The sequence below is a fragment of the Ascaphus truei genome, chromosome 4, assembly GCF_040206685.1.
Source record: "Ascaphus truei isolate aAscTru1 chromosome 4, aAscTru1.hap1, whole genome shotgun sequence".
Lineage (NCBI taxonomy): Eukaryota > Metazoa > Chordata > Amphibia > Anura > Ascaphidae > Ascaphus > Ascaphus truei.
In genome coordinates this window covers 330,723,209-330,747,847 of record NC_134486.1, presented here as the reverse complement: position 1 = coordinate 330,747,847, position 24,639 = coordinate 330,723,209, and the positions used below count along the sequence as shown (strand labels likewise).

General features: G+C 38.4%; 1 protein-coding gene across 1 annotated transcript in view; it reads right to left on the bottom strand.

Annotated features, from left to right (window-relative positions):
- Positions 1–24,639, bottom strand: part of LMBRD1 (LMBR1 domain containing 1) — a 298,972-nt gene that overhangs the window by 157,575 nt on the left and 116,758 nt on the right. The gene's annotated exons all lie outside the window — the stretch shown is intronic.

Below are 24,639 nucleotides of genomic sequence, written 5' to 3'. Positions count from 1 at the left end.
CAGGAGCTACACAGGTTGCGGACGGCAGTTTGAGTTATACTTGAAAACTTCTAACATTGTAAGTGTGATTTTACGTTGTTTTATAACATTAAAAACCCTGTACGATATCACACTAGTTTGTTCCATATCTTCCCCGTCTCCGTTTCCCCCCCCCCATCCGAACACATTAATCCGTGGGAGCGTTGGAGTATATCATCCACATTACCAACATCGCTAAGTGAGGGGACTCCTGCAGACCAGACCACGTGGGATCCGTGTGACGTTCTGAGAAGTAGAGACGTGAGGAACAGATTCTCTCCACTGTACACTGAGAGCCCTTATCCTGTAAGTAGGATTTCAGGGTTCTAGGCAGGGGGGTAATTGATAAAACATACCACGCTATGGGCGTGCCCTGCTGTTTTTTTCTGTGATTTCAGAGACATCAACACATCACAATAGACAACACCCCTGTCTGTCCAACAACTATCAAGATCATCTATCTGGCATAGGAAACCATTACTAAAGACTGCCCAATTGGTTCACGGTATTTGGGTTATTGGACTTTAATCACAGCGCCTGGGACAATTAATTTGTATGTTTAACAATTAATTATAATACTTTTTAAGAAACCTTTCTCTTAAAAACAAAGCCTGTTTGTTAAAATATTTTTCATTTGTACTGTTACGTTTTAACCTCAAAAACTGGTTAAAAGGAATATTCTTAACCCATTTATCGTTATGGCAGCTTGTTGGGTGGAGATAAGAATTAACATTTGTCTCCTTCAAGTGTGTTTTAGTTTGAATTTTCTCATTTTCAATAAAATTTTAAATTAAACTGATTTGTATTTAATGTCAAAACTAAATCAGAATAGGAGGCTTCGCTACCATCCTAAATAATGAAAATATCATCTATATACCTCCTCCACAGTTTGAGCTGTCGAGGAGGTGTACCCGTAACATGCAACAACTCCCATTGACCCATATAAAGATTGGCAAATGATAGGGCAAATGTCATCCCCATCGCAGTGCCCAAAGTCTGTAAATAAGAAACAGAATCAAACAAAAAATTATGACAAAATAAATTTAATAGAGTCAATTATAAATGTAATCTGGGTCAATGGTATCCTTTGGTTGCATTTAAAGAAATATTCAATGCCTCACAGCCTTTTGTATATAGGGCTTGCATGTCCAGAGTTGCAAGCCTGTATCCCTCCTTCCAAACAAAATTATCCAATAATTGTAATACGGCAGTGGTGTCCCGGAAATAAGATGGGAGTCTCATACCCAAGGGTTGCAAATAAAAATCCAAATAAACAGATAAATTCGACATAAAAGAATTAATACTTGAAATAATAGGGTGACCAGGAGGTGAAGTGAGGGATTTATGCATTTTAGGAATGTGATAAAATATTGGTACTGTTGAAGTGGATATAAATTAAAAAAAAAAATATATATATCAAGCTCCGATCTTGTCAAAATACCCTTATTCAGCGCACCATTCAAATGATGCTTAAGGATAGTATTAAACGCTTTTGTAGGATCTGATTGTAACTTTTTAGAAGAGATCCCATCAGATAAGATGTGTTTGGCCTCTAAGCAGTACTTATCAGTGTCTTCTAGTACTACGCCTCCACCAGTCAATCTTATTGTGATTTTAGAGTTCGATCTGAGGGTTTTGATACTTTACTGCTCGCTGGAATTTAGAATAGAGAACGGTCTATTGCAACTGACATTACAAAGTTTCTTAATTTCTAATTCAACCAATTTCCTGAAAAGCTCAACATATTGTCCCCTTGCAAAATAGGGGGAAAATATGGATTTTGGTTTATAACCGGTATGTAGATAATTGTTATTATTAATAAGCTCTGGTGCACTTTCTTTTCACTTTGAAATATTTGGCAGGACCATGGTATCCATACTGTGTATTAGAGGTAAAATCAAGGTCCAACTGCTATAGATAGTAGTCAGGTAGGACCAGGTTACCAGATGGACCTGTCAAGGTATAATAAGGTTGAGGCTGCTGTTCACGATGATTTTCAGATGGTGTAACCTTTGCGACATTGGGAAGTATGATTCAATCTGTTGGTCCCGTTTCTTCTCCTTCTGAAGTTGCCATGATCCAACATATTCACAAAGGATAGTTCCAGTACGCAAAAACCTCCTCTGACACCAGGATTGGGGGGGATGCGAATGCAGCAATCATTAATTGACAAAGTAAAGCGCACTGAATTTTTCCATTTACTAGTCAGCTGAATCCCTTAAGTATTCATAATTGGCAATGAGATAGCCATATATTTCTGATACAGTAGCTTTCTTATCTGCTGCATCATTAATTGCTGAATAAATGAGAGATTATGCAACAATCTGGTTTCCCTACAGCAATTGACATTGCACTCTTTCTCAGCTCACAAAAAAGTCAGCAGTGAGTGACCACAAAGTATAACTATAAGCAGAACACATTGAACATTTACATTTTGCAACAAAATATTAAAACAACCAAATTTTGATAACGTCTTGAATGGTCAAGGCCATAAAACAACGAGTTATTGTAATTAATTGCAGTATATTGCTGGGTCAGTCTTGCACATGCTTGAGACTTAAAGCACTCTAAATAGACTAACTTAATACATTCACTGTGCCATCTGGTGGACAGGTGCTGAATTTCAAACAAACAAATCTGAAATCTGTCTGGCATATCCTGTTTAATTCAGGTGTGAATAGCAACACAAATAACTGTCTCCAGTTGTCTACAACTAAACGGGATGTATATTGAGTACATCTCCAAAACAAAATGATTAATGTCCGAACTTTAGTTAAGGAAAACTGAACATACCGACAGGCTATATCTGTACCCATCTGAATTTGAGAAGAGAAAGTAGTTCCTTACCGGAGATACTTGTACTACTTGCATGTATTAGCTATTTGTCTTTGCCCTCCTCATTGGCCACAGATAACTTTACCAATCATATTTTTAATTTGTCTTTATTAAAATATTTTTTATACTAATTGCAATTCCCATTGCATCATGTAGTACAGAGTGCATTCACAGGGACCTTGCTAATTTTTTCCTAACCCTTCAATGCAAGGGCAGAGTGGAGAGACGAGGAATCCTCTAGATTTTTATTTTACAGGTTTTTCTTTACAGTTCTAAGTTATTTTGCAGAATTAAAGCTTCACCATCTGCAGCACAGGGTAAGAAAAAGGAGGACCAGATAGGTGTCAGCCAAGATACAACTGATAGAATTCAAAAGCGCAGTAAAGGTGTTAAGAGGATAAAGCACTTGCTGTGACCTTCCACTGCTGAAGCGTTCAAAGCAGCATATAACTGCCTGGGTATGCAGCAATGATTTGTAGAACCTTTCAAGTAGCAAACAAGTATAACTGCAAGTTAAAAAAAACATTCACGCAAACTTGTTTTTAAAGTATTACAATTTACTACCCTAAACGTTTCCAAAAATGAAGGTGTTTTTGTTAAACTTCGGTGGGTGTAAGGGAATCTTGCGTGGCCAAATTAAATAATTTATGGAGCCCTATTATACAGTGGATTGTTTTTCAAGCAAACAATATGGAACAAAAGTAACAAAGATTGTTTCTAACATTTGGAATCAACAACTACAGTGTGTACCAAAAAAAAAAATAAAAACACGGGACAAGCAGAGCAGATTACTCGCTTTTCACAGTAGTTCAACATTGTTGGTGATAAAAAGGACACATATTATTGAGTAGCTCGATAAAGACATTATGCATGCTCACATCCCATCTAAGAACATGAAACACTTAAAGTTCTACTTGGAAGCTGTGCCAAAAAGAAAAAAAACACACCTCAGTAAGTCTAAGTGTGAAGTGTCACAAATAGGAGATTTGGTCACAGCGCAAATAATTGGTGGTGTTAAGCCATAGAGGGACAGTCCACCACAGTCAAACCGTGCTGGAACCTCTGCCGCCGACTGCTTCTAAGGTAAACTTTACTACAGGTTAGGGTAGGGTGTTAATTTAAGGGGTTAAGGGAAGTCATGGGGTAGCAGGTCTTAGGGTAAGGGCAAGGGCTTAGGGTAGCAGGTCTTGGGGTAAGGATAAGGGCAAGGGTTTAGGATAGCAAGTCTTAGGGTAAGGATAAGGGCAAGAGCTTAGGATAGCAAGTCTTAGGGTAAGGATAAGGGAGAGAGCTTAGGGTAGCATGTCTTAGGGCAAGGACTTCTAGGGCAAGGGCTTTCAAAGTAAGGGCTTAGGGTAGCGGGTTTTAGCATAAGTGCTTATTTTAGGGGGTTTTAGGGTGAGGGTTAAACACAGGAGCCTTACCTTACTTACCGTAGTGGCAAAGCGGCCAGAGGCAACAAGTCCAGGCGGCGGGGTAAGTAGAGGTGAGGTGCCGGCGGTCATTTGGTCGTGACAAAACGGCCACGATCAAATGTCCTAGACCGGAAGCGTCATGTCTGGGATGTCTTACAGTACGTAGCCATTTGTATCAAATTTTGTGTAAATGGCACTGCAATGATATACTCAAGCTATGTTTGTATTTGATTATAAAAAAGTGTAAAAAAACTAGAAAAAGAAGGAAACCATTTGAGATCTTAAGCCAAACATATTTAGCTTGTAGGAAGAGAAACAAGATTCTTTCTATAAGTATGAAAGAATCATTGTGTTTCTAGAAAATAAGCACTTTTTGCTAATAAGTCAATTAAAATTGGGACAATGTTCTTTTATGTCAAGATGACATGCTCCTTTAAATATATTTGCTTGGGTACAATGCCATTTTGCGCTTTTAATCTTCTCCAATTAATAAGAATTAAAAAAAAACGGTGGTTCTGTTGGCAGATCTAGAACTTTGAAAACTTTCTTCATCCATGACAGGCAACAACAACCTGTTTCTTATGAGATATTTGTTGTATGTAGTAAGACAAAAACCATAAGCATATATACTGTAGTATAAATCATTCATCTCTTACTACATTTTGGATGAGAATGTTACTTAGAATACCCAACAGAGTATGATCCTGTTTCATGAGAAATGTACAAGCAGCACTTGAATACAAATGACATGTTAAAAGATACCAGAGATGGCAATGGTCTTTAATGTAAAAAAAAATATGTAATCCTACCACAGTAGAGGGCAGCAAATCAGCAATCAATTTATTAATGACAAAAAAACTCCCTTTACATAGCAAAATATAACATGAAATGCAATGGGTTTATGGGGGACTATTACATTTGAAAGGGTTATACTCAAGTGCATTTAAGTTAATGGGAGTTTCCATGCGTTTGTGCGCAATCGGTACGAACACAATTTAGAGCACACTACCATTGGTGGGATGCATTTTGGGTTTTTAAAGGCGGCTTGGATTTTATTTCCTATTGTCTGATTTTGTTTGTTGCACTTATTGTGTAATAATTTGCTCTATTGTAGTATCTCTTTCGTAAAGCGCTGAGTACACTGTGGGCGCTATGTAAATAAAAATATACATGCGACCTACAAAATAAGGTTCAATTTTCACAACTTGGCATGTCCGTTTACCAAAAAGCAGTAATATAGCAGATGTGTTTTATATATTTAAACGCGTTGTTGCATACTGCAGCTTGAATAGTAGATAAGGAAGCACAAGTCATCAGTTGGTACATGAAAAAAAGAAAGACACAAACAGTGTAATCCTGTATACAACACTAGTGGGAGGAGGTGTGGGGAACTTGATAGAAGAAAACTCCTCAAAAAATGCGCACTCACAATTTTAACAAAGTATACAAGCGTTGTGGTCCCAGAGTACAGGTAGAAGACGTCTCAGTGCAGTCAGTCTAAAGTGAATCCTTAGTTGCAGTGTAATAGGCAGCTTCACACGGACACCACACAAAAAAGAGATAGGAATAGGATTGTGCAGAAGGTCACAATGTATTTCACATACACACAGTGAATAAAGTATCTAAACTCGAATGATGATCCTCATCACGGGCATTGTACGAAAAGGCTGCTGGGCTCAGTATACCGGCGATTGGAACCCAAGGTACCGTGGTCGGAGCGCTCAAGTACGGGTTGGTGTGCCTCCAGTTCCCGCGATCCTGGCACTCTCTGACTTCCACCTTGCGTCCAGCGACTTCTTCACGTGGAGATGTCAGTCTTCCGGATCACGTTCGCCTAGCTGCCAATTACAACTCTACGCGTTTCGCAGTCTTTGCTTCATCAGGGGTCAATGACGTTGTGACACTGGGTCTTAGCTAAATAGACTCTATTCGCAAATAAATGCAGTCCATTTGCGGCCAAACCCCTTCTCAGGCAGTAGCTGCATCCAACCAGCTAGTGCAGTAATACATCATGCCCTAGACTGGGGTCTCCAAATATATAACACACAAATGCATAAACTTAAATCAAACAACAATAACAGTTAACTTAAACATAAAATAATCCCTATAAACCATGTATCCATACATAAAGAACACACTTCCCGTGGAACTAGAATAAAAACATAGAAATTAATATTAGTAATGATACATGACAAGGTTCCTCATCCATAGGGCGTGAATGCAGAATGTACACATATAATTAATAAATATACATAAAAAAACAAAACAATTTATCTGTAAAAAGTATATCTTTAAAAATACATCTACTGTATACAAATATATCTATAAAAATGTATCTATAAAAATTAGAGATAGAGAGAACGTCCCACCTTTTATTGAAAAATCTTAAAAATACTTTTAAAAAAAAAACGATGACTAATAAAAAACATTACTAAAACTACTAAAAACGACTAAAAACGAATAAGAAACTGAAACCAGGGGGGGGATCACATGAAAGCACGATCTAAATCTATATTTAGACCATCTGGTATTAAAGTCTTCAATTTAAAAATCCAATAACTTTCTCTTTGGATGAGCTTCCTGTCACCAAATCTCCAGTTCCATTCAACGTGCACGATGGCTCTATATTTCAAGCCCCTTGGGTCAGTATTATGAAACTTGGAGAAGTGTTTGGGGACAATATGAGTCATCATTCTTTCTGGTATTGCCAATATGCTCTTAGAGGTCTACATGTTTTACCAACGTATTAGAGGCCACATTGGCACTCCAACACGTACAGAACATACAGTAGGTGGTCTTACAATTAATGAATTGTTTCATTTTGAAACACTCCTGTTTTGTTTGACATAAAATCTCCTTTTTCATCTGATCCGAATGAACAGGCTTTGCACACATTCCATTAAAAAAAAGCCTACAAGTTTTTCAACCATCCCTCTTCTGCCTTTTTAGTTCTAAAAATACTGGGATAGTCTTTCCTTAAAATTAGACGCCTTTTTAAAAATGACCTACGGTCTCTCACCAATTATTTCTCCTAAAATTGGATCGCCCCTTAGAACATGCCAATATCTATAAAAATTAGAGAAAGAGAGAACGTCCCACCTTTTATTGAAAAATCTTAAAAATACTTTTAAAAAAAAAACGATGACTAATAAAAAACATTACTAAAACTACTAAAAACGACTAAAAACGAATAAGAAACTGAAACCAGGGGGGGGATCACATGAAAGCACGATCTAAATCTATATTTAGACCATCTGGTATTAAAGTCTTCAATTTAAAAATCCAATAACTTTCTCTTTGGATGAGCTTCCTGTCACCACCTCTCCAGTTCCATTCAACGTGCACGATGGCTCTATATTTCAAGCCCCTTGGGTCAGTATTATGAAACTTGGAGAAGTGTTTGGGGACAATATGAGTCATCATTCTTTCTGGTATTGCCAATATGCTCTAAGACTCCAACACGTACAGAACATACAGTAGGTGGTCTTACAATTAATGAATTGTTTCATTTTGAAACACTCCTGTTTTGTTTGACATAAAATCTCCTTTTTCATCTGATCCGAATGAACAGGCTTTGCACACATTCCATTAAAAAAAGCCTACAAGTTTTTCAACCATCCCTCTTCTGCCTTTTTAGTTCTAAAAATACTGGGATAGTCTTTCCTTAAAATTAGACGCCTTTTTAAAAATGACCTACGGTCTCTCACCAATTATTTCTCCTAAAATTGGATCGCCCCTTAGAACATGCCAATATTTTTTAATGATCTTCTTTATCTCTGTCGCTTTTCTTTTGCACCTAGTGATAAAGGCAGTTTGAAAATGTATTGAATTGTTTCTACTTCTATCTACTTTAAGGACAAGTAGAACCTCCCTTTTAATCTCATTTGTTCTTATGGCTTCAGCAATTTATTTAGGGTCGTAGTTCCTATCTAGAAATCTGGACTTTAATGTGTCAACCTGATTCTGATGGATATCGCCTTTTTATTCTCATCATCTGCCCAAAAGGGATATTCACGATCCAACCTGGATGGTGACAGCTTGATTTGAGGATAAAATTGTTAGCATCAACATTTTTGAAGAATGTTTTGGTATTTATCTTATTATCCTCAATGTAGATGCAAAGATCTAGAAATTCTACCACTAATGGGCTTCACTTACTAGTGAGTCTCAAATGTAACTGATTAAATGTTGAGATATTGCAAAAATAACCCAGGGTCGTCACATCTTCTTTCCAAATGAAAAAGATATTATCTATGAATATGAAGCTTTCTGGATTTATTTAAATACCACTAAACGTTGGGTCAGTTACTCTAAATGTTTGAATGACATGCAATGTGGATCTAAAAGGATGGCATTTTAATTGGCGTTTTGGATCCAAAAAAAATATGGCTTTTGCTTTTGGTTTTAGTTATATTAAAAAAAAAAAAACTTTGTGTTGGCTCTGTTTACATTTTTCCAGACCTCAATTTGTTTGTTGTTTTTCAAATAAGTATGGGAACAACTTAAAATAAACAGGAACATCATGAATTATTCAAAATAAATAAAATAAGTTAAATCCTAAAAACAATTAGGAAATTAATATGAGAACTAAAAACGTAAAATAAATTATATGCCAACCTATATATCCAACACATAGCACCAAACTGTAGTTAAACACGGGTATCATATCTGTGTTGACCAATTGGAGCAGATTGATTATTATACTAGTGATCTCCTCTTTGTTATGTTAAGTTCAGCCATATATTGTATACAGTATGATGACCTCAGTGAGTAGTTTAGTATTTCCAACCATGGTTCATAAATGATACGATCTGATCCTTTGATTCTCAGCAAGATACATGCAGCTGACACTTTGTGTTTCTCAAACCATAAGTTATGTATTTGATATTGTTTGACGAGGATGCTGTCCGCGTAGTGAATATATACAATACGTGACATAAGGCAGGGGTGCGCAAACCGGGGGCGGCATGGCACTTAGAGGTCCTGCGCTCTCCTCCAAGGCATTTAAATTAAATGTTGGGGGACTGCGTCGGCCTCTATAACACACTAATACATGTCTTACCTTCCAGTGACGCGTCGTCATGGTAACTCGAGAGTTTGCGAACCTCTGACTCTTAGCCTATGTTGATGCATTTTACTTTATTTTTTTATACTATTTAGTTTTTTCCTAATATGTGCATTTTTAGTAATTACTGTAGTATTTTATAAACAGGTATTTCTTATATTTCTGCCACGATTACTAATATTTTGACTTTACACTTATTGATAGTATTTATTAATTACATTAGAACATTGTTCATGTTTCCTGCTATATTTATGTTTTGCATTGTTACATTTTTTTAAATAATCATGTAAAGTCCTATTTTGTGTTTTGTGTTGCTTTAACATCATTATGACACGATGCGTCACTTTCTAGCACTTAGACACTTTAGGGCTATTCTGTTTTGCTACAGTCCTGTTTGAAAATTTGGCACCCTTTTTTAATTCACACTCTTAAGAAGGTCTATATTGCTCAAAATGTATGCGCTTGTTATCTTGAGAAAGGTTCGCAAGCGGACCGAAACGTTGATCACTGCTCAATAAACCCACCTTTTGTTACAGGGTCCCAAGTGAGCTGGATGGAAAAATATCTCTCAAAACAATCAAAGATGCCTCCAAAGCAGCAGAAACGTCCTGAGAAGGCAGAGAAGAAAAAGGAAAATCCAAGATGGCTGCTTACCACGTGAAGCAGCAAGCAGAGAATCAGCAGGATGTCTGTGACCCACAGGGAGCAGAGAGAGCATGGTGAGGGAAATCATGCCAACTCTGACTAAACACTTTGAAAAGCTGCAGAGAGCCATAGAGGTTCTTAAAGGGGAACTCCCCTCCCAGAGCACCAGAATAGGGGAGGCTGAAAATAGAGCGAGTTTACTGGAGGAAAACTCTGCAGCCCTGCAACTAGAAATGCAGACTTTAAAAAGAAAGAATCAGTCCCTAAAGGAAAAAATGGATGATCTGGAAAATATATCACGGAGAATTAATGTGCGCATTATTGTGATCCCAGAGTCTGTGAAACCAATATAATGAATGGACTTTTGCTCCAAATGGATACCAGAGACACTACTTGGAATTACTCATGGTGGAGCCCAGGTCAAGATGGAGAGGGCCCTTTAGGTCAGATCAGATCAGACCGGGGCGAGAAAACAGACAGGGCAGTAATGGCAAGAGTCCTAGATTTTGCAGAAAAATCAAACCTGCTACAGACATATAAAAGTGCTGGCAGCCTAATATTTGAGAGACATAGGATCCTGTTAATCCAAGACTATTCAGCAGTGGGGCCAGATAAAAGGAGGGAATTCAGCAAGGTGTGCAGAGCTCTCTTTAAGGGCAATAAAAATTTTTACACTAAGCTACCCTGCCATGCTGAGAGTCTTCACGGAGGCAGAAACGAGAGTGTTCAACACGACAGAGGAAGCGGAAAAGTTCTTACAGAGACACGAAACATAGAGACAAGATAAAGGCTCTGGGGGCAAATCAAGGAGGAACAGAACAGAACAAACAACGAAAGCCCCAAAAGGAGCGAGACCAGCAAGAGAGCAAGCAAACAAAACGACGCAGAGGAAGAGAGTGCTGGGACTTTAAAAGTATCTTGATGACTTGGAATGGTGCAAAGAACTAAAAGTACTTCTTTGGGTATCCTGAGATAAAAGATTGATGGAGGGAAAATGTTTGTGGAGTAGAGGGAACGAGAAGAATTGCCTTGTTAACATGTATTGGGGAAGGCCGAAGTTAAAGGTCAAGCTAGGTACGTTAAGTAACGAAGTAATTATTTAAAAAAAAGAGAGTAAGATACCCACAAAGGCAGCAGGAGAACCGCAAGTATATAATCACAAACACAGAGTAAAATGTACATGAAAATAGTCTCTTGGAACGTAAAGGGAATACATTCTCCAATATAAACAAACAAAATTATTAGACACCTGAAAAAATTAAGGACAGATATTGCACTAGTTCAGGAAACCCACCTGACTGAAGACGAAAGTAAAAAATGTAAGCGGGACTGGGTGGGAGAATGTATTTATTCCCCAGCAGTGGGAAAGAAGGGAGGTGTAGCAATTCTAATCAATAAAGAACTGCCCGTGGAAATAAGAACTTCCTGTGGGGACACAACGGTGAAACTGGTGCAATGCAGGGTAAAAATACACAAAACAGAATTAAACATTTATAATCTATATGGCCCCAATGAGAATAGCCAGAGCTTTTTCCAGAGCACGGTGGAAAAAATATTGAAAGATAAACCTAACAATACTATATTGGGCGGAGATTTTAATGTAGCTCAAGATCAATTGTTAGACAAATCAGGGCAAAAACAAAAACCTTGAGCTACAGACGGCTCACACTGTTCCAAAAACAGAGGGGACTAAATCTAGGAAAGAATTAAGACTCTGCGAGAAGCGCTAGGGGTGACTGACTGCTGGAGGTCACTAAATCCCATAGAGAAGGAGTACTCCTTTTTCTCCCATCCTCATAATAGCTTTTCAAGAAGCGATTATTTTTTTAATAAGTGACGATCTTTATCCCTAACCTGGGTATACCTTCCATTGAAAACATCTTGATTTCTGACCATGCTAAAGTATGGATAGGGCTAAATATTAGCCAGAAAGAGCACAACGATATGGAGGTTCCAGTCACATTTATAATACAATGAGGAGTTTAAAGCTTTCCTACTATACAAAGGATACCAATTCAAGGACAATAACAATGCACACCAAAAAGAAGGGACATTGTATTGGGAAACTGTAAAGGCGGCGCTAAGGGGAGATATAATGGCCTTTTCAAATAAAAAAAGGAAGGAAATAGAAATGGAATTCAGGAAAGCTAGTAACGAGCTAAGAGAAGCATACAGGAGCTTTAAACTAAAACCATCTTTGGCCACAAAAGAGGAATATTGTTTTTATTTTATTTTTAAAGGGCATATGCGAGATATGGCTGCAGAGAAAGGAAGTAAAAAAAAGTGCAATATAGAGACTTGAATCTATATAGATATGGGAATAAAGCTGGCAAACTAATTGGGGATTTAGTCATCATCTAAACATATAATGAAATATAATGAAAATACAGAAAGCTAATTGGGAAATCTCAACTGAACCTAAAGAAATATCTTTAGCATTTCAAGAAAACTATCAAAAATTATATGGAAAGAGTGAGGAAAATGCAGAGGTAATGGACTATTTCGTGGGGAAATTACCGTTGCCTAAATTAACATGGGAAGATCAAAGATTAAATAAGTCAATTTTCATAGACGAAATATCAGAGTCGATCAAAAAACTTAAAAATGGCAAAGCACCAGGGTTTGGGGCCGAAACTATACAACTATACAATCTTACATACGGAAATAGGTCTACCACTTAAGGAAGCGTTCAAAAATATATTAAAAACTGAAGAATGCTTAGAAATGGGCAAGATGGCTTTCATAAGGATTCTTCACAAGGAAGAAAAAAAAAACCATTAAATCCAGAATCATATAGACCAATTTCATAGACGGGCCCCGCTCATGCGGCGAGTTCCGTTCCATGGCCCTGCCAGGAAGCGGAGGCCGCGATTTTTGGCATCTGCGCATGCGCAGACCTGCAATTCCCCCTTATGCGCATGCGCAACCTCCGTTCTGCGCATCGTCAAAAGCGGGGCCCTACTGTATTAAATCAAGAACCAAGATCCTCTCAAATATTTTAGCAGAGAGGTTAGCATCAATCCTACCAAAATTGATCCATCCAGATAAATCTGGATTTGTAAAAGGGAGACATCCGGTAAAAATATTTGAAAAGTTACAGCTGCTGTAAATGGGACCAAATCTAATATAGAAAATAACAAAAATAATATTATATCAATAGACGCCGAAAAGGCTTTTGATAATGTAAACTGGACGTATCTGTTCCAGGTACTGCAAAAAGTGGGGATTGAGTGACCTTTCCTTAGGATAAAACAATAGTATGCAGATCGAAAAGCTAAAATAATAGCAGCAGGGTTACGGTCTCCCCAGTTTAAATTATACAGAGGTACGAGACAGGAGTACCCTCTGCCCCCTTTGCTCTTTAATTGTGCTATTGAGCCTTTGGCCGAATATCTGAGAAGTATGGAAAGTTTCAAGGGAATCAACATAGGGAAGTATGAGGCTAAATTAGCTCTATTTAATTTAATTTATTTATAAAATGTTTTAACAGAAAGTAATACATTGAGAGTTACCTCTCGTTTTCAAGTATGTCCTGGTTTGCAGACTATCTGCTGCTCCTAGTGCCTTATCCTGAGGAGGTGTTGCCCCACATATTTAAAGCTATTAGGGAATTTGGTAAATTCTCAGGGTTGAAAGTTAATGTTTCAAAAACAGAAATATTAATCCTTACAAATAGGAATGATGTAACATGGGATGAGAATTTACCCTTTAAAAGCAGCGGACCTGGGAAAACTATATGTAGACAATTTTAAGGGCATTTTTCAGAAGGTAATAATGGAACTGGAAGAGTGGCAGAACCTCCCTCTGAACCTGTCAGGGAGATGCCAACTGATCAAAATGATCAGCTGTGTCAGAATTCTCTACCCCTTACAAATGTTACCATTACTAATAAAACACACAGATGCCAAAGAATTAAATAGGGCATTTAGTAGGTTCATTTAGAGAGGAGGGAGACCCAGAATAGCATTATAAAAAAAACTACAACTATGCAGAGAATCGGGGGGACTAAATTTCACGGATATCAGAAAGTATAATTTAGCATAAAGGCATGAGGGTGATTGGATATTAAAGAAAAGTTTTCACTCAAATTTAGAGATAGAGCAGCAGGAAGTATGGCCTATGAAGCTAATAGATATACTACATACAAAGTGGGGAGTATTATCGTGAGAGATCAAAGATAATATTTTGGTAAAAAAACACTTACACAGCATGGAAGATAATAAGATTGAATATGGGATTAAATCAAATCAAATAAGCTTTATTAGCATGACGAAAGAACATTTCAGTATTGCCCAAGTATGAATAATAGGGGGTAGGGTACAATAATTACACAGTACCTGAATAATACGGGGTAGGGTATAATGATTGCACGGTACCTGGGTACCAGCTACACACAGGGATGTGGGGGTTAGTGAGCATCTTTCATCCTGTGGCAGGTGCCGATATAGTGTGCAGCCAGTTCTTCTCCCAGGAGGATCACTATTTTCTGGTTTTCTTCTATATTATTAAAGTTTTGATTAAGAGCTGTGAGTTTCTCCAGGTAGGTACTCCTCACTTCAGAGTATTGTGTGCAGCGCAACAGGAAATGCGTTTCATCTTCTACCTCTCATCGCTGGCACAATCCTCTGCCGGGGCTTCCAGTTCTGTCTGTATCTGCTGGTTTCTATTTCCAGGATGTGGGAACTCATTCTGAACTGGCCCAAGGTCTGTCTCTGCTTTGGGTCTTTTACCTTCAGTTGGTAGGGTGCCAGAGTGTATTCTCTCTGTAGGCTGTGGTAGGTCTCCAGCTTCTTTGAGCGCTGAATATCATTTTCCCATATAGTCACATAATGCTTCTTCAGTTCGCTGGCGATTGAGTCGATTTGTTTTATCGGCAGGTTGTTGATCTGTGTGGGGTTTTGTTCTTGGAGTGAGAGGACAAGTTGTTTGATGGCACAGGGGTTAGTGAGGAGGTCCTGTTTTTTCAATGCTCTGTAGCAGTAAGACTGTGGATGGCTTTTGTTTAGGTGGGCCCAGAATGTCAGTGCTCTTTTCTGTACAGTGAGCAGCAGAGGAAAGCAGCCCAGCATGCATTGTTTGATGTACTCCTGTGTACTTGGAGAAGGTGTTTGTAGAATTCCAGATGCAGTATTTCGGATGGGCTGGTATCCCATTTTGTGGGGTCTGGTATGTCACAGGATCCCACACCTCGCTGCCGTACAGAAGGATGGTTGTGATGTTGCTGTTGAATATTTTCATCCAGATTCCTATTGGTGGTTTGAGATGGTATATCTGTTTCCTTGTTGCATAGAATGCTCTGCGGGCCTTCTCCTTCAGTGTATTTATGGACAGGTTGAATTTCCCTGATTAGCTGATTGTTAGACCAAGGTAGTTGTAGCTCGCTGTCTGTTCCAGTGCATTGTCATTCAGTGTGAATTGCGATATGGTTGGATGTTTTAGATTTTTTCTGGAATACCATTCTGTTTTTTCTAGGTTCACAGAGAGTGCCCAGGTCTGGATGAAGTTTCTAGTAATGCCAGTTTCTGTTGGAGGCCTTTTTCTGTTGGAGACAGCAGGAGCAGATCGTCTGCTTATAGTAGAGACTTAATCTCTGTTCCAGCCAAGTTGAGCCCAGGTGCTGAGGAGGATTCTAGGGCTGCTGCAAGCTCATTGATGTATATGTTAAAAAATGTGGAACTCAGGCTGCAGCCCTGACTAAATCCACGGCATTGATGGAAGAAGTCTGTCCTTTTGTTATTAACTTTCACGCAACATTTGTTTTCAGAGTACATACTTTTGATGGTGTCTTATGTTCTCACCCCTATTCCGCATTCTATTATTTTCAGCAATAGACCTGGACGCCAGATGGAGTCGAAGGCCTTTTTAAAGTCCACAAAGCTAGCAAAATGTTGCCCTTGTTGGTGTTGTGGACGTGCTTATTGACCAGGCTGTGTAGGGTGAGACGTGATCCGTGGTGCGGTGGTTTGGCAGGAAGCGTGTCTGGCTCTTACTCAGTACAAAAAAAGAAGAAAACACAGCGCACAACTCATAGTGTGATCAACTAAATATATTGTGATAAAAGTGATGGTGGTTATAAATGCACATACAAAAAGATATTTAGTTTAGGCAATACATGATTTTTGGCACGTTACCAACGGCTCCAGATGTCGTCTGTATCACTAAAGCTCAGTTCCAGAGGGGGAAGGAGAAATCAGGTCCTCTATTTGGAATGCAGCTTCCGCTGTCGTCTGGGACAATTCCCTCCGGTTTGTCCGTCGGAAATCTGTATTGTTTGTCAGTCTCACAAGAATCCTACTTCCTGGTGTCGCATCATTAAATCCACGACATCGGATGCGTCTAAGATCCCGGCCGTCGGATCGGGAACAGATAAACAAAGTCCTGCGTATGCGTTCTTTAGCAAATGTAGAAGTAAATGTGCTCAAATATATATATAGGTAAAATACCCCTTAAGGAAACACAATCCTGATATCCTGATATTGAAGATTGTGTTTCTTTAAGGGGTATTTTACCTCCATATATATGTGAGCACATTTACTTCTACATTTGTTAAAGAACACATAAGCGGGACTTTGTTTATCTGTTGCCGATCCGACGGCCGGGATCTTAGACGCATCCGATGACGCGGATTTAATGACGCGACACCAGGAAGTAGGATCCATGTGAGACTTAGCGCTGCAGCTGACAAACAATACGGATCCCCGACGGGCGAACCAGAGGGTAATAGTCCCAGACCACAGCGGAGGCTGCGTTCCAAATAGAGGACCTGACTTCTCCTTCACTTCCGGAACTGATGTTGAGTGAGACAGACGACATCTGGAGCCTTGATAAGCTACTCTTACTGCTGGCGGATCCTGAGTACTGGTGCAGTCTGGACGGATGCTGAATCCCGTTGGTAACGTGCCAAAATTCATGTATTGCCTAAATATAATTTGTACGTGCATTTATAACCAACATTCACATATATCACAAAATATTGAATTGATTACACTATGAATTGTGTGCTCTGTTTTCTTTTTGTATACTAGTTCTGTGGGATGCTGAGCCATCCAACATTATACTGCAGCAGACTCAAAATATTTATTTTTGGTTTTTTCCTTATCCTATTTTACACTAATGTGGTTGTTTATATAGTAATTTACATATTTTACACTATTGGTTTAAAGGTTACATTGAGTAATCACCTACACTTTTATGGTGGGTTGAAGGTTTAATAAGTTTAATAATTTTATACAATTAGTAGCGCTGATATTTTTCACTTTTTTGTCTCTTACTCAGTACACTCTGCTCTGTCAGGAAGGTGAGGATTCTGATGTTCAAGATGCTGTTGAACAGTTTCCCCAGGCTGCTGCCGACACAGATGCCTCTGTAATTGGATGGATCCAGCCTGTCTCCTTTCTTGTGGTTAGGAGTTATCAGTCCTTCATTCCACAGTTCATGGAAGTAGCCAGTAGTAAGGACCAGGTTGAACATTTTCAGTAGAGCATCTTGTATAGATGCATTGCTATACTTCAACATCTCATGTAGAATGCCATCTGGTCCACTGGCTTTCTTGTTTTTTTTTTTTTAGTTTTCTTTTTTCTTTTATTTCCTGGATTGTGATTGGTATGTGCAGGGGTTTTGGTTATCTTTTATAATGTCCCCCAGTGATGTTTGTTTGGTGTGGATTTGTTTGTGTTCTTGTGTAAGGTTTTCTTCTGGGATTTCTTGATAAAGGTCCTCAAAGTAGTTTTTCCATATGTTGCAATTCTGAATTGCTAGGTGTCTGTTATTCTGTTTTGTATCCAGATGTTTCCAGGTTTGCCAAAAAGTATTTTCATCCAAAGCTTCTTCAATTCTTTCTATTTTTTTTTGCAATGTGGTTTTGTTTTTTCTCTTTCTTAGTGTGTGCCTGTAGTGCTTCGGGTGTTGGTGTTATCTTATTCGTAGTTCTGTATTGTTTTGGTCTCTGTTTTTTTTTTGTTTGATATTGTATATATTATACAATATATTTCTAAGGGTGTTGCATTCCTTATCAAACCATTTTTCTTTGGTTTTGGCATTTGTTGATGGTCTGTTAGGGCTAGTTTATCATACACAATCTCTACATTTCTGCCTATTAAGGGAAATGCAAACTTCCTCCCAGGCCAAAATAAGACATCCTTTCAATTGTGGGACGGCAAGGGCTCAAGGTGTTTAGGACATTTGATAAAGGAACACCAGGAAAGGCTCATTACTTTTGAGGAATTAAAGGAAAAGTGGGAGATAAATCGTTCACATGGTTATTCGTATGTACAGGTGACATTACTGTATATCACTGGAGAACTATCAAAAGGAAGTATTGTCAAATAATATATTTGATATTTCTTTTTTAGTCTTTCCAGAGAGAATAGATACACTATATCAGATATATAATTTATTAAGAGACAACAATTATGAGAGGATTTTGTAACAAGTTTTTGTGGCCTGGAACTAAGATTTCAAGGAAATAACGGAACTTGATGTAATACTTACTGGTTTAGAGAAAACTAGAAAACTTATATCAGAAATGTGGAGAGAGATGCAATTAAAACTGACACCAGGGGCATATTGTGCTTTTAACATAAGTTACAAGAATACAGACAAATCCAGGCATAGATGTCCAAAGTGCCAACAACCTAAAGCAGACCTAAAACACTGCTTATGGGACTGGCCCAAGATTGCATTCTTTTGGGACCAAGTTCTGGATTATATACAGAAGAATGTTAAAATAATGGCGGTTAAAGAACCAGTTTCTTTGATATTTGGCAACTTGGAGGAATGGAAGATCATGAATAACTGGGTGAGTATACCTAAATTCATAGAAATTACATTATTGGCAGCCAGAAAAACCATAATGTTACAATGGATAAAAGGATACCCTCTAACATGGAGATACCTAAACAAATCTTTAACACAATTATTCCTGTTAGATAAAATTGAAGCCGAAACCAATAAAGAGCTAAAAACGGAAACACTATTTAAGAAATGGGATCCCATTATTGAAATTTTACCAGACAGCGACAAAGAGGTTGTGATGTGAGCGTTTGGCCAAATGTCATGGTATTTACTAAGAAGTCTGGTATGTGAGAGGCACAGAAGGTGATGAGGGGGGAAAATAATAATATATCTAATGCATGGCATCTCTAGATAAGGTTAAGACCTATAGCACAGAAACAACAATAGGAGGGTAGGGGGGGGGGTAGGTACAGAGGGAAATGATACAATGCTGATAGAACTGACTCATCGATTTAAAATTTCATTTCATTTTTTGTTTGTCATTGTCTAAAGTATATGTCATTTTAATATATTATTTACTGGTTTAGTGCACTGTTAAATGTAAAGAAATATTGTAACCACTGTAAACTGGTATTTTGTGGTCTTGTTGAAATATAATATGTTTTGTTATGGAAAACGCAATAAAAAATTTCAACCATTAAAAAAAAAAAAAAAACATACAAGCAGATTTACAAAAGAATGGCTGTCGAAGAAGAAATACCACGGTTTAGAATGGCCTAGTTTGAGTGCACAAGAAAGCTGAGAGATAAATGGACCAAGGACAGAAAAAAATTAGGGTGAGGGTTAAAGAAGCAGAACATGCTAATAGTCACTTTTTTTCTATTTTGCCCTTTCCAATGCTTTTTATAATCAAAAAATCTGATGCTTCATTCAGGAGATATAAGGTCTGGGAGGTTAAAATGGAGAAACCCTAGGACTGTGCCCTGTGCAGTCTTTCTCAACTCCTGCACAGAATCCTGATTTTTAACACACACACACGAAAAATACAAGCTTAGATACGTACACTATATGAGTTAGAATCTTAGAGTTATTTGGGGTTGATTGGTGCATTAAAAAAAGCATAAAGCTTTCTTTTATGAAGGGAGACAGTGGGCAGAAATATGTTACATCATTTAGCGCATGAGATATTAAAAACTTAATGTAAAAATGCTCACGAAATCTGTAGTACTGGCTTGAATGCTGTCTGTTCAGAAGTTTATGTTGTACAACATTAAACTACTCAAAATATTTCATGTGTATACCATGGTTTATACAGAGTGATTTTAACATTATATAGATCTTTTTAGTGTAGCCATATAAATATTCTCTTTTCGGGAGAAATGTGTTCTGAATGCTTTACAATTTTTCAGGGCAGAATTTATTTAGTCAATATTTCAATAAGCATTTAACAGTATCTTTTTGTGTTCTCTGACAGTATAAGCTATGATGACAAGTTTATCATAAAATATATATATATATTATTTTTTTTTAAAGAAACACTAGTCCTCACTGAATCCACTGTAAATGCTCAAGTTACTGAACAAAATGTTTTTCTCACTCCTACATCTGCTATCCACAACTATTGTTTTTAGCAATTACAATGAAACACCTACTTCACATCACCAACAGGAAGCAACAGCAAACTAGACAGCTACTGTACAGTACATAGAGAGCTTCAGATTGTGAGTTTACTCACTTGCATCAAATCAGTACAGCAGGAAAAATATAATGTACAAAATCTCACATACAAAGAGATCTGCAAATCTGCAATTAAGGAACTACAAAAAAAAAAAAAAAAAAAAAAAAACACATCACCACCATCGATACCATCAGATAAAGAAGGGAGAGTGGTGGTCAAGGACACAAAAGAGTACATAGAAGACAGTAACAGACACCTCACAGATAACATCTACTACAAATAACTGACCCATGATCCAATCCAAGAATATAAAAAGCAACTAAGAAAGCTTATCAAACCAATCGCTAAACATCGGCAATGAGAATTGGAGCAAGTAAGAACAAACAACGAAGAATTCAATATCTTTTAAATGCTTCCCAAAATCCACAAACCAGAAAAACCTTGCAGACCTGTGACGATAGGCCCTATCTATACTCTGTATTCTACCACTTAGGCACACAAAAGTTTAACTTGAGTTACAAGTTACATCTTAAAAATACATGGTATTGTTTTATGGGGGTCAGGCCCCAATGGCCCAAGCCTGTTTTATGGGTTTCTCTAAAAGTGGGGTTATCCCAGGGCATTCAGAGGTTTGATGAGGAGAGATGGAGCACTACAGGAAAAACTGGTCAGGTCTATGTTAGAGCACTACACAGCGTTGTTTACTCTTGTTATCCCAGGGCAACCTGGTCTGGGATTGTGGGGTTATTAAAATTATAGATCCACAACTCTTGGCAACAGTGTAAATACGTAGAGCCATTTTTAGGTAACTTAAAGGGAATTCCTCAAGTGATCTGGGTAACACAAGAGGGTGTGGGCAGGAAAACATTCCACATGTCTGTGAAAGTTTACTAAATAGTCAGGAAAATTCCTGACACATCTACACTGGCGACACACTTTATTCGAGCTCGGCTAGTCCCACGAATTCGGGTATACCCGGGTGTATTGAGGTTTGTGACTGTTTTCTGCCCGAGTGCATTGAGGTATTTTCCAAGCAGGGATTGAAGCATTTTATTCCCCCTGGCTGCAATACTGCACAGTATATATATATATACTGCATTACAATTCATGAATTTATGCCATCTGGTAGACACGCGAAGCATTGCAGCCGATTAAATCCTAATCATTATCATTTAACAGATCAGCCGCCCGTCAGCCAGGCATGAACCCAGGCTGGGAATGCAAACGCAACGGGGCTTGTCAGAGGTGAGGAGCGGCGCATTCCAGGTATCTGCCAGGTACATACTGGGTATTTGCTCGAATAAAGTGTGTCGGTGCAGTAGTACTCTCTCTCGCAGTTCCTTGGTTTATCCACCGGGTTTGCTCCTGCTTCTTTCTGCTCTGTGTTTCCCTCTGTCTTCTCTTGGTTCTCCGGTGTTTCCCTGTCTTCTGTCTTTATAGTTTCCGGTCTACTGCTTCACGTTGCCTTTGTTTTGTGCCCAGGACTCTTTTCGGCCACAGCCTGTTTCTGATCCCTATTCATGTATTGGTTGAGTCCCTGTTTAATAAAGGTCCTTGCCTGTAATTAGGTATGTCCCAATCTGTTCCTAGCTATGTCCCTGTACATGCCATAGCCCCCGTGTCTTTGAATTCCCTGTGGCGGACTTCTGCCCATGACCCGTGCCACCTGCCCCTAACCTCTGCCCGTTCCCAGACTATGATTCCTTGCCGCTTGCTCGGGACTCCTGCCTGTGACCCCGACAACGCCCTTGCCTTCTCCTTGCTGTTCCGGCCCCTGAGGTCCAACCTGCACCTGGAGTCTATGACAGAGATACTTGGGATTCCATAGAATTCGCAAGGATGTGAAATATTTCCTTATGGCGAGCGATCTCACCTGATTAAATTAAATATAAAATCTGACAGGTTGGTCAATGTTACATAAAAGATATTTCAGCTTCAAAGATTAAAGCTACCCTATCACGATAGATATCCACATATCTGGGTATTTTAATTATGCAAATGCACTGGTGGAGGTGGCATTCTTTTAGATATTATAGAAATAAAGTTATTGGGGTATTTAAAATGTAATAAGTACTGTATTGGATTCTAAGTGAACTTAGCATGTTTTTGAAGAGTGACTGGATTTCGGAGATTTTGCTACAATTGATTGTGTGTTAATCATATTTTTTCCTATTCAACAGGGGGACCAATGACCTTAGTGGTAAAAAAAATGTGTAATCCTTGGCGGTGGCAGGGAGTTTAAGGTTATATTTGTGATGGATTTAAGTGAGTCAAGTGGATATCCATGTGTGTTAACCCTTTTCACATACACAAGTCACATGTCTGTTTACAGGTGTGCCATTCGTGACAATACCAATTATAACATGTATGGATACACTCACTGAACAAATATAAAGCCTACTGGAGAATATTCTAAAACCACAAGTCACAAACAACAACAGCCTCATACAATATACCACAGATTTCCTCAATCAACTACCATCCAACACACAACTAGTTACTATGGATGTAGAATCCCTGTACAGGTTTTTCCCCCCACAAGGATGGCATGCATGCTTGAAATTCTTTGCAGCGTCTCCCCTGGATCAAAAATACAGCGCTGAAGTAGTTACCAAACAAATAGAATACTTCCTCACACACAACTACTTAAGTTTCAACGAGGAAATGTACCTACTGTACAACTAATGGGGACTGGAATGGGAATCAGGATGGCAACGTAATATAACAATCTTTTTATGGCAAATTGTTAACAGATTCCTAGACACACGCCTCTTCAAACCTTACAAATATTACAGATACATTGATATCCATTTATATTATGGACAGAAGTTGCAGACAATCTAAAACAATTTCATGAGTCCTTCAATTCATTCCATCCATCAAGCAAAAAATTGATTATTCGGAAAACCTAGACAAACTTCAGGATACAGAAGCAAAAAGCAAGACTACTTTGGCACTCTCTACACACTGAGTTTGTCTAATGTTACCACCTTGTCACGGTAGCTTATGACAAGATATAATGAACACCAAATATCTGGGTTGAACTGAACGAGGCTTAGATATAATAAAATATAATTTATTCCTTAAATAAGGTGAACACAGCAATATAGTACAATTAACAGACAAGAAGATAACACTTACTTAGGGTTGGGGGATGGAGAAGTATCCGCTAGCAATTCTCCAGCAGTCCAGTGACATTCAAGATGGTATCAGAAGCACAACTCCAGCACAACTAAAAACTGTAGGGTTGACACAGTTTATATACCTGTGCAACCCTATTCTTAACATTGAACACAGCCTATTGGTGAACAATTATCTGTATCCACTCTCTAATGTGGAGACTAACAGGCTAATAGACTAACCCATGCCCTCAGGTAACAATTAGAGTTTGTTGATTGATTAATACTTAATCCCTAGACATTGGGTAACAATCAAGGCAGTTACTTTTTGATCACCGTACTTAGGCTACTCAGCCGTCTGCCCTTCATGACCTATTAGCCTAGCAAATGGCGTCTGCATTTTCAGAACAGATCCAAAATAAAATACATATACCCTTTAATATCTACACATATTAATAAGTTCCATTCTGGTGGGCTCAGTGTGTCGACCTTTGCCAGTTTTTAATGCCTACAGTGACTCCACATATTGGCCAAATATGAACTCTCTGCGACCTCCAGAACTGGAGATACAGAAATGCACTTTAAAACATTAAAATATATGCTTATAATGAAACATGGGAACAGGGGAACATACATTTTCAAGGTACAACAAGGTGCAAACCTCATCCCTGGACCGCAGTCCAGTTAACCCCTTATCTCTCTGGTGAGGTCAGGGGATGGCCATATAGGGTGCAACCCCTTTAATACCGGGCCACCCCCTTTCTCCCTCTACACACATAATGGTATAGAGACTAAGATGCAGTGAAAGGTAAAGTAAAAAAGTCTCAATTACTTAGGTTGTAAAGATGTAGCAATACATAAGGCATATACAATGTCACAATCACTCAACCTCTAGACAGGAACAGCCACATTCCTCTGTGAGAGTAAATACAAAACAGGTGACGGAGTTGGTTCGCGACAACAAACCACTACAAATTAGTGGTTATAAATGGTCACTGTAACAATTAGTGCAGTATATACAGGTGATGGTAGGTAGAGTAGAGTTAACAAGCGGAGTAAGAAAATGCACATAAACAAATAAAAAATCCCCTACTGGGGCACTTACCCTACGTGCCTATAGGGCACGAGCTA